Raw genomic sequence first — 11,918 nt, 5'->3', positions numbered from 1 at the left:
TTCTGTGTCAGCATAGATGTTTTGTGCTCTGGGTGTTTACAACCAAGTCATTACTGCCTTTCTGTGTCAGCACGGATGTATCGTGCTCTGGGTGTTCACAACCAAGTCATTACTGCCTTTCTTTGTCAGCATGGATGTATCGCGCTCTGGGTGTTCACAACCAAGTCATTACTGCCTTTCTTTGTCAGCATGGATGTATCGTGCTCTGGGTATTCAAAACCAAGTCATTATTGCCTTTCTTTGTCAGTAACATTGCCAAAAGTCCGTTCTATTATGATATTTTGGCCGCTGAGAAGACAATCTACGGCAGTCCACAACCCTACTGTTGTCCAAACTATTAACAGCAGAAGTATCCCACTAGGAAAGCTTACGCTTTTATTGTTCTTTGATTTTCTCCCGTTCAATTTCTGTTTGTCTCATAAAGATTGGAACGAGTTATTGAACTTTTTATTCTTCATGATATTTGTTGTGATGTCCAACAGCAACAACTGACTGTTAGCGTTACCATAACTAATGCTATAACTTTTCGTGTCTGTAACACTCGTCCCTTTCTGGCCCACACAGAACTCTAGCTTAACAAAACTACCCAGGCTTATGTTTGGAAAACGTGACGTGGGCATAGCGTTTGTTCAGAACAGAATCATGCTCAGAATTTTCTTTCCTGCAGAACGGAGTTGTTCAACGATGCTGACTTTTTGAGGCAGGAGGTCAAGGGGGAGGAGTTAGAAGTCAAGGGAGGGGAAGGGTCGTTCTAGCCTGGGGCTCCTGCAGGCGGGACTGGTGCAGTTGTTGTGCCAACTCAATATCAATGCTGGTGCTCTGCTGAAAACAACAACAACACAGTGGGTGATAGGAACTTGTAACAAATTAACAATCTAAAACAAACTATGCCTCTTGACTGGCTGTGAAGGTTTTCAACAACATGAATTTCTAATCTGGCATTTTATTGGTTCCTTGTCCTTAATAGCATGAACATAAATACAATTAAGTCATTTTGTATTAAAACAAGAAAAGTGTTGGCTAATGCTATACTTATCTGTTAATTTATATCTATAATCTTTACTCCATTTCCAGAAATGTATTTATATAAGCCAATATGCGGATCACTTATGTTAGAAAGTGTCGTCTCAGATAAGCATGTGGAATTCACATATCGGTAAGCTAATTAGGGAGGGTACTTTCTGACTAGACTGTATTTTCATAAAGAGGATTATTTGTTCAACAAAAATACCTTTAAGAAGAAAGTGTTGTCCATTATTAGCCTGTGCAATTTGCACAGGCTTATCTGTGACAACAATTTAAGCACATGCATTAGGCCCCATTTTTCCGGATATCAAGTATGATGAGCTATGGGTCAGGGGAGTGGATGGGTCGTCCTTGACTGGGGCTCCTGCAGGCAGGACTGGTGCTGTTGCTGGGCCAACTCGATGTCAATGGTGGTGCTGTCCTTAAAAAACAAAAGCACAGTGGGTGATGTGAACTTGTAAAAAATGTTTATATTACAATCTATAGAAAACTATGTATACCAACCTGTATATTCATAATGATGTAATTTCATTAGCCAATATGCGGCTCCTAAATATTACAAATAGTCGTCTAAGATTAACATGTTACGTCCACACAAGCTAATCAGGAAGGACACTTTTTGACTAGACTGGATTTTCATAAAGAGGATATTTATTTTCAACAAAAATACCTTAACATATGAAATTGTTGTCCCAAATATGCCTGTGTGGATTGCACAAGCTAATCTAGGACAACGACAATAATTTAAGCACATGCATTAAGCCCCATTTTAAAGAAGTTTTTTTTCCTGTATAAAAACAAAAAATAATACAAAATCATCTTTTTAACATTGTTTTTAAATTGTACTCATTATATGTATAACTTTACTTTTCCATATATTTTACTGCTCATATACATTGGATTTAAATTATGTTATAGGCCACTTTCCCTTAAAGACTACACGCTGACAACACTAGTTTGCCCGTTCTTTGGTGACCCCTAAAAATCCACATTTTCACAGTAACCAATACCAAGAAATGATTTTTTTCCAAGTAAATTGCTATCATAAACTTTGTTTGATATGTTGAGGGAAAACACAAGTTTCTGAAAACATATTACCCAATTGCCCACAAACACAAATCCGATCACAGGACGTGTTTTTTGTCATGTTTTGGATCATCCTTTGACCCATTCATTTTGTGAAAGAAAAATGATTCTCGAATTTTAATTATAGTGAAGAAATGAGTAGCAAACTTCTTAAAATTGCGAAAATTCTAGTCACAAACTTCTTTAAATTGTGACCCACAGAACTCTCAAATTTGAAAAAAAACTGATTCCATAAAAAGGAAAAATAGCCCAGAATCATGCCCCTTCCAGAAAAACTACAACTTTGAAAAAGGCACTGACTGATGAAACAGATGCAAAATATTGGTCAACAATTCAAGCTAGAGACTGGAATGCTGCACCCCTGATCCTGGAAAATCATTTATATTAGTTGGCATAACACTTGGAGGTTTTTCAAAAAAATACTTTTTTGTGGACATGTAAATTCGTGCATTTCTTACTTGTTGAAAAAAACACGAATTTGCTTGGATCATTTTGTTATGTGTTTGAGTAAATTTCGTGGATCAGTAAACCCACGAAATCAACATTAATTAGTGTACCACATATTATAACAAATTTACAGTACTTAATCAACATGTTTTTAGAAATGTGTTTGACAAAATTTATTTTATTTATTTTTAATCTAAATTTATGATTGTTCATGAAGAACAATAATTAAGATTTTTTTAGTCCTGTGTATTCCTTAGTTTAAATACAATGCAAAAAATTTTTGCTGAAAAAAGTCGAAACCCAATGACTCTAACTTGCCTGGACTGACAACAAAAGTTTTAGCCATTTAGAATTCGATCCATTGACCGATCTGAATATACTTTTGTTTACTAACATAAATCTGCAATAGATTTACATCTCCAGTTGAAGAGTATTCATACTGCCTAATCCCCGTACTACTTTCTTCTTTTGAATCAGTAAGAACAGAATTTATATACTTGACATTTTTAAGTAATCACTATTTTAAAACAGTTACACAATCAATCAAACAATGATCTTATGTAAGGAATAACGCAAAGAAACAAAGAAATATATAATATAAAGAAGTGAAACTCCAGCTGCTGGAGCAGTATTGAATTTTCATTAACAACAATTAGTTGGTCCTTTATTTAAGGCAAGTGACCGATTGCCCAAACAGTACAAAACAGCACAATACAGCACAATACAAACCAACATAAACACAAAATATGAATAAAGCTGGGGTCACCGCCTTGGAACGGTCAATGCAAAGCATTGGGGGTTTAAACCTGGTTATAGAGCGCTCAACCTCACACTTGGCCCAGCAATATTCATAATACATTTAAGTGTAAATAAAATTTAACGTCATAGCATTGTAACTCAAATTAAACAATAATAAAAGGGAATTAAAACGCATTCAATTTAATTACTATTTAATTACTCAATTGCATTGAAGATACAAGAGTAACAGAATTACAACTTTTTGACGAACGATCAAATAAAACTATTAACAATTGTCAACTACATTCCTTCTTTATAGAAAAGATTTGAGAATGTAGAATCATAGAGTTAATATCTCAGATAATCATCGCGCAAATACAGGAAGAAGCAGCAATAATGGGTGTAAAAATTCCATATTACATAGCTTGGTTGTTTATGTGACTGCTTAACAAATTAAAAATAATTAAATCAAACAAGAAACGCCTTTCAGAGAGAAAATATAAATAAGCATTATATGCACATCGCCCAAGTATTAAACAACACATGTATTACTTTATTTGCTTGTGTTTTAATTTAAGAATGACATGACCCATATATACAAGATTGTCTTTTCCTTCAAGTTGACATATTAAAACTGTAACTCTAACTATTATAGTATAATTTTATTTTGTATGATCATAAACTGTGTATTTTGTAAACACTGTATGCTTGCTTTGTCCACTTGGGCTTTTGGCCTGCTGGATGGATTGTTTAATTAACCATATTGTGATGCAGCCGTTCCAGCCATAATATTATAGCATCTACAAAAACGCCAGATTGTCATCTTTTACTCAAATCAATTAATGATTGAGTCAATAACATGTTTGAATTTATAGGGAGCCTTTTATCAAGTAACATCTTTATGCTACCCTAGGCGCTTTAGAGCAAGGCAAACAAAACAACGTGAAAATTGTGACGTGGACATAAAAAAATATGAGATATTAATCCCACCCCTGCAAATTCGAGCCATCTGACATAAATGTATATGAATATTTAGCAATACAAAAATAGATGCTTCGAGCAAACCGGAGAGTCCAGCCAAGCAAGTTTGAGCCAACAGGTTTTGACTGTATATTATAATTTTTAGAAAATTACTATTCTGCTAATCTGTGAACAAGTCAAAATTCATAGGTTCTCTTAATCCATTTTTATTGTATTTATTATTGCATTTTATGTCCATTCTTTCTTTATTTAAATAAATTAAGTTTCCACAATTATATAAGAATTAGTTTTCTAGTTTGGATACTAGTTTACAGTAATTTATAAATATATTGAGACTTCACCACTGTGAGAAAAGTTTAAAAAAGCACAAGAGTCATTCAATTTTAAGCGCTCTGAATTCAATCACACATTGCTTACATTAGTATCTCTTAACAATTATTTTTAATTTGCATTAACATGAACACCATTGTCCCAATAACCACTTTTTTAATAATATTGTTTGATATACCAAATTTATTCTCAAAATAATGTATGAATACAACCCTTAAATGGACTTAACTTGAGCATCGCTCTTGAAAAACGGGACTTAATGAATGTGTATAGTGTCTTCCCACATAAGCCAGTGGAGTCCTCATAGGCTAACCTAAGACGACACTTTTTGACTAAGACTTGATTTTTGTTTAGAAACAAGAGATGTGTTCGTCAGAAACAAAATGCCCCCTACTGCGCCGCTTTGAAATAAAATTTCTATTTATCATTTGGCAGATATAGAATTAATCTCCCTTTAAAGCTTATTACTTCCCTTGGATTTTGTTATTCACCTTCAACATGTTGAAGGATGGCCTTGACATTTCACCACTCAAAATGTGCAGCTTCATGAGATACACATGCATGCCAAATATCAAGTTTCTATCTTCAATATTGCACAAGTTATGGCCAATGTTAAAGTTTTCGGACCGACGACTGACAGACAGACAGATGGACTGACAGTTCAACTGCTATATGCCACCCTACCGCGTGGGGGGGGGGTCTGTACACAGTAAAAAATGACCAAGTCAGACATCGCTGACCAGCAAGGCCTGTGGTTTATCAAAGAGATCATTGCCACAGTTCATCATGTATCTATGTACATAAGTCCACAGGTAAGTAATGAAACCAACCATTCACAAATTAGTACAGGAAAGAAATGATAGTTATATCATTTAAAAACAAGAGCTGTCACCATAGGATGACTAATGCCCCCTATAAACGCTTGATAGAAGTTATCAGCATTTTTCGAAACCTATACGCAGATTTCGAAACCTAAACGTGGACCCTAAGTTCAAGGTCAAGGTCACAGGGGTAAAATTTTGTATGCGTATGGAAAGGCCTTGTCTATATACACATGCATACCAAATATGAAGGTTATATCTCAAGGGACATAGAAGTTATGAGCATTTTTCGAAACCTAAACGCAAAGTGCGACGGACAGACAGACAGAGGGACAGACAGACGGACAGTCCGATCACTATATGCCCCCTTTTCTTCGAAAGGGGGCATAAAAAATCTTTGACAAATCAATCATTTAAGTTATAAATAAACAAAATACAAAATCTGTACAGTAACTGTGAAAACTTAAAACAGAAACTTAAATTCTTGGTAGGGAAATATATAATCTGAGATTTATAATTGTATAAATTACTTCCCTTGAAAATAATTGTCTCTGTCAAATCTCTATTTTTAGTAGCAATTAATTATAAACCACTACCGTGACTGTAGATTCACAGGTAACCTTAACGTACCAAAGATACTTGTATGCCAAAAAGTGACATTGTGTGCTTGGCTTGACCATAAAATGTCATTTTGATTATGCTTCAGTTGTATGGTTTCATACTATTATATATAATAATTATCGCCCTTTAAAGCTTATTACTTCCCTTGGATTTGTATTTTCGACCTTAGACCTTGAAGGATGACCTTGACCTTTTACCATGATATGTTTGTCAGAAACACAATGCCCCCTACTGCGCTGCTTTGATATATTAAAAAAAAATATATTATTTGGCAGGTCAGATAATTATCTCCATTAAAGCTAATTACTTTCCTTGGATTTGTATTTTCGACCCTAGACCTTGAAGTATTATCTTAACCTTGAAATTTTACCACTCAAAATGTGCAGCTCCATGAGATAAAAATGCATGACAAATATCAAGTTGCTATCTTCAATATTGCAAAAGTTATGGCCAATGTTATTTTTTTTTTCGGACGGCCGGATAGACTGACATACTGACTGACTGACTGACGGACAGTTCAACTGCTATATGCCACCCTACTGGGGGCATACAAATTCCCTTTAAACGAAAATTTCCTCAAAAGCGGAAAGTATCATCCCATATGACTCTGTTAGCACAGGCTATCCTGTAGAGGGCACTAAAATGCATTAAGCACTATTATCCCAGAACAAGGCCCACCTGGTATTATCTTGTACAACTTGTTAACAGACGGTAGGGGGACTTACTTTAAGCCTCATTCTTATAAAACAGGGCTTTATAAATTGTGCTCTAAGTTTTGTCCTAGATTAGCCTGTACAGCCACACAGGCTAATAAGGTACAACACTTTCCGCTAGACAGATTTTTATTAAAGAAGAGACTTCCTATATAAGAAAAATTCTGTAAATATGAAAAGTATCGTCCCTGATTTGCCTGTACAGACTACACAGGCTAATCTGGGACCACACTTTACACACATGCATTTAGTCCCTGTACAGACTACACAGGCTAATCTGGGACCACACTTTACACACATGCAATTAGTCCCTGTGCAGACTACACATGCTAATCTGGGACCACACTTTACACACATGCATTTAGTTCCTGTGCAGACTACACAGGCTAATATGGGACCACACTTTACACACATACATTTAGTCCCTGTGCAGACTACAAAGGCTAATTTGGGACCACACTTTACACACATGCATTTAGTCCCTATACAGACTACACAGGCTAATCTGGGACCACACTTTACGCACATGCATTTAGTCCCTGTACAGACTACATAGGCTAATCTGGGACCACACTTTACGCACATGCATTTAGTCCCTGTACAGACTACACAGACTAATCTGGGACCACACTTTACACACATGCATTTAGTCCCTGTGCAGACTACACAGGCTAATCTGGCACCACAATTTACACACATGCATTTTGTCCCTGTGCAGACTACACAGGCTAATTTGTGACCACACGTTACGCACATGCATTTAGTTCCTGTGCAGACTACACATGCTAATCTGGGAACATACTTTACAGACATGCATTTAGTCCCTGTGCAGACTACACAGGCTAATCTGGGACCACACTTTACACACATGCATTTAGTCCCTGAACAGTCTACACAGGCTTCTCTGGGACCACACTTTACACACATGCATTTAGTCCCTGTGCAGACTACACAGACTAATCTGGGACCACACTTTACACACATGCATTTAGTCCCTGTACAGACTACACAGGCTAATCTGGGACCACACTTTACACACATGCATTTAGTCCCTGTACAGACTACACAGGCTTATCTGGGACCACACTTTACGCACGTGCATTTAGTCCCTGTACAGACTAAACAGGCTAATCTGGGACCACACTTTACGCACGTGCATTTAGTCCCTGTACAGACTAAACAGGCTAATCTGGGACCACACTTTACGCACATGCATTTAGTCCCTGTGCAGACTACACAGGCTAATCTGGCACCACACTTTACACACATGCATTTAGTCCCTGTACAGACTAAACAGGCTAATCTGGGACCACACTTTACGCACGTGCATTTAGTCCCATTATCCCAGAGAAAGGCTCATATGTTTCTTGAAAAAACACTCAACAACAGATTGTAAGCAGACTTAACTTAAGTTTGTGGAATGAGGCCGGAGTCCTTCTAATAGGGAAAATTCTTGGTGTTTTGACCACAAATTGGGACATTGGTGTTGTTGGTTTTTTGCTTACAAATACTACATAATTCAGAATAAGAGTTTTCAATATTGCATTTAATAAGGTTCAATTATTAGAGTTGGGTAGAGAGATAAACTTGGTATTGTGATAAATTTCTTTTACTTTATCTTCAATTGGGAATTTTAGGAAGTTGTTTGGGAAAAATACATAGTTCCAGCATTTGGTATGGGGCCGATTTTGGCCACAATATTTGACAAAAAAAACAATAACACAGTAATCACATCAAGAACTTAACACCTCCTGCAAACAGGCTCTATACGATCAAGGCATTCAAAACTTTACTAAATATCTCACAATGTTACACAAACTCAAGGCCTGCATGGGGATGACAGAAATTCTTGTGGTGTTAGGTTACTGAGGTTTCTGTATTGGTAAGTTGGAAAGCAACAAATTGAAGAATGTTTTGATTTATTGATCCTCAAGTAAATGAGGTCGTGCTGTAAACACGATACATAAAAGAAAAGACCCAATTTTAACTTCTATGAAATCATATTTTTTTCCACTTCACATTTAGCATTTTTAATACAGAGGTAACACTGTAAAACCATTATTATGCGTTTGAGGCTATTTTTTGTTGATTTTAAGGTTTTACCAATCCACAAATTTATCACAAACACACGGGAAATGAACTGACACAAATTCCTCATTTATTTTTCCAAACTGAGTAATCCACACATTAACTTATTTTATGTCCATGAAATACTATTGTAATCACCAAAATTTCATGAGGAGGAATATCAATGATTTTGCAATATAAAAACAATTTAAGAGGATATTTTACCTTATGTAAATTCATTCTATTCCTTACCACCTCATCTTTTTGCATTCTTAATAAACAGGAAATACACAAGACTGCACGTTCTGAACAAGACTGAACATTCACCATTTGTTGTCAAATTTTGGCATATATGTTACTGTATAAAGATGTGATAAAAACGTCCAATCAGGACGTTTTTTCCACTTAACACGCGTGAATCGCCTGACGTGATGTTCCCGTTTTTATGCATTATAATTATTATATCTCAATCATATTTTAATTAGATCTAACAAAGTATATAACTATCATAAAATGATTGTATTCGTATAATTTGATATATTAGAAAGAATGATATTAAATTAGCTTTTCCCAAATCAACTGACTTTTCACAGGAAAATATTCCAAAACCACAATGGCATTTTTCCCCAAAATGACAAAGAAAAGGTCTGACAAAGGGTCTATGTTACCTTCTGCGTATTCAGGTTATTCTTGTCCACCACATCCTCAGCATCGTTGTCCTGACTCAGCAGCCACTGTAGCACTCTGCAGAATAGCTTGATGTATTTCTTGTATGTATATTTAGGACTCAAACAAATTTATAAACAAGAGCACAGCATAACGGGTGCCACGCTACGCTGCGAAAGCTTGTCAGATTTTTTTTTTTTAGAGGTCACAGTGACCTTGACCTTTGACCTAGTGACCCAAAACGGGTGTGGCGTGTAGAAGTCATCAAGGTGCATCTACATAGGAAGTTTCAAAGTTGTAGGTGAAAGCACTTTGATTTTAGAGGCAATGTTAAGGTTTTTGTACAAGTTTTATATTAGAGGTCACAGTGACCTTGACTTTTGACCTAGTGACCCAAAAATTGGTGTGACATGTAGAACTCATCAAGGTGCAACTACATAGGAAGTTTCAAAGTTGTAGGTGGAAGCACTTTGATTTTAGAGCCTATGTTAAAGTTTGATATTAAAGGTTACAGTGACCTTGACCTTTGACCTAGTGAACCAAAAATGGGTGTGGCGTGTAAAACTCATCAAGGTGCATCTACATATGAAGTTTCAAGTTGTAGTTGGAAGCACTTTTAAGTTTTATATTACAGATCGCAGTGACCTTGACCTTTGACCTAAGGACCCAAAAATGGGTATGGCATGTAGAACTCATCAAGGTGCAACCACATATTAAGTTTCAAAGTTGTAGGTGGAAGCACTTTGATTTTAGAGCCTATGTTAAAGTTTGATATTAGAGGTCACAGTGACCTTGACCTTTGACCTAGTGACCCAAAAAATGGGTGTGGCGTGTATAACTCATCAAGGTGCATCTTCATATGAAGTTTCAAAGTCGTAGGTGGAAGCACTTTGATTTTAGAGCCAATGTTAAGGTTTTAGCACGACACCTACGTTGGACGGCAGACGAGCTGGCTATGACAATAGCTTGGATTTTCTCCGAAAACAGCCTCACTAAAAATGTAACTAACACACACACGTTTATATAAATGTAATGAAAATCAATAACAAATGTTCAACAGCATAAAACATGGAACATTAATAAATCTCACATCAAGTGTAACCTTTCTAAACATTGCGTACAATATCAATATATACTCCTCCAAAGATTACTTAAACAATTTCATATTTAATAAAAAAAGTATTCATCCATATACATTTCTTACATGGCATGGTGTTTATAGAAATGAAAGTCTAAAAATAGCCTCAGTTGCTATGTACATGTGCATCTATGTACAAATATTGAATTTTCAGTTGAAATGCTTTGTTTTTTTCATGCGAAGTTTACAAGAACTAAATTAAAGGACCATAATTACACAAATGTTATGACAACAATACATATAATATACATTAGATCTAATGTTCTAACAAAAACCCTCACATTGTATAATCAGATAGCAATATGTGTACATAAATTATTTGTATCTTTAATTACACACTTAATGTTGTATTGTAACATCACACACTACTATGTTTGTATGCTAAACAACACACTGTCAGTGAAATACTAATCACTAATTACAACAACTAATACATACATGTACACACTATTCCACTCTGAACACCAGGATGTAGTCCCCCAGCTGTCCCACAATGATGGATGATGTGGTGCTGCTGTAGCAGACTGACAATGGCCTCCACACTCCATCCTTCTGAGAAGCCAGCGTAGCCAGCTTACTCTCCCCCTCCCAGCCCACCTGTAGTACAGTGTAGGACCAGCGTCCACAGACCAGCACCTGGCCTGCAGGGGTCACATGTAGACCAAGTGGGCTCTCTAGTGCTGGGTCTGAGTATGTAGCCAGGAGTGTGCCATCCCTGGCCAGGGTGAGAAGCTTGTGCTGCAGCCAGTAGCTGGTGATGATGTACAGCCTGTCTCCTGTGGGACTCACAGCACACTTGTATACTGCCAAACAGAGTAACATCAAGATATTGAATTACTGTCAATGTTAAATAATCTTATTAAACATACTGCAGTGACATTGTATTACGCATATGTTGTTATAAAGAGGCTTTTACACATCTAAAATATATGCATACATTTCAATGATTCAATAGCTACGCGTGACAATTAACTTAAGTAGCAGAGCTATTGTGTTAACGTTTGACATGTTTAAATGCGACTGGTGAGTTAGATATAAATTGAAGCAAAACAATTACACAGAACGGCCACCGGAAAAACTTTGCGAAACCGAAATTTCGCAAACTTAAGTACCCTTTTTCTTAAAGATTTGCTACTTTGAGACATAGTATGCGATAAAAGTCTTATCGTTGATTAATAATTGGTTATTTTCACTCAAAAAACGCGTTTTCTTCACTATAAAATTTATAAGCAAAGTTGGGGTTCCCATGGGATTTTTGCATTTTCCCATGGGATTTTCGATTTT

The 11,918-nt window shown here is 36.1% G+C and overlaps 1 protein-coding gene and 1 long non-coding RNA gene across 4 annotated transcripts in view; both read right to left on the bottom strand.

Moving 5' to 3' along the window:
• LOC127881603 (uncharacterized) overlaps nt 1-11,918 on the bottom strand; it is a 638,632-nt gene that overhangs the window by 460,478 nt on the left and 166,236 nt on the right. The window lies entirely within an intron of this gene.
• Nucleotides 22-11,369, bottom strand: LOC127881762 (uncharacterized). Its single transcript, XR_008050261.1, has 4 exons — nt 11,073-11,369; nt 9,499-9,564; nt 1,232-1,447; nt 22-822 (listed from the first exon to the last, which is right to left on the bottom strand). It is a non-coding gene; the product is annotated as an uncharacterized LOC127881762 (long non-coding RNA).

Source organism: Dreissena polymorpha, chromosome 1, assembly GCF_020536995.1.
Source record: "Dreissena polymorpha isolate Duluth1 chromosome 1, UMN_Dpol_1.0, whole genome shotgun sequence".
Taxonomy (NCBI): domain Eukaryota; kingdom Metazoa; phylum Mollusca; class Bivalvia; order Myida; family Dreissenidae; genus Dreissena; species Dreissena polymorpha.
The sequence above is the reverse complement of the archived record's forward strand: the minus strand, read 5'-3'. Positions and strand labels throughout refer to the sequence as shown.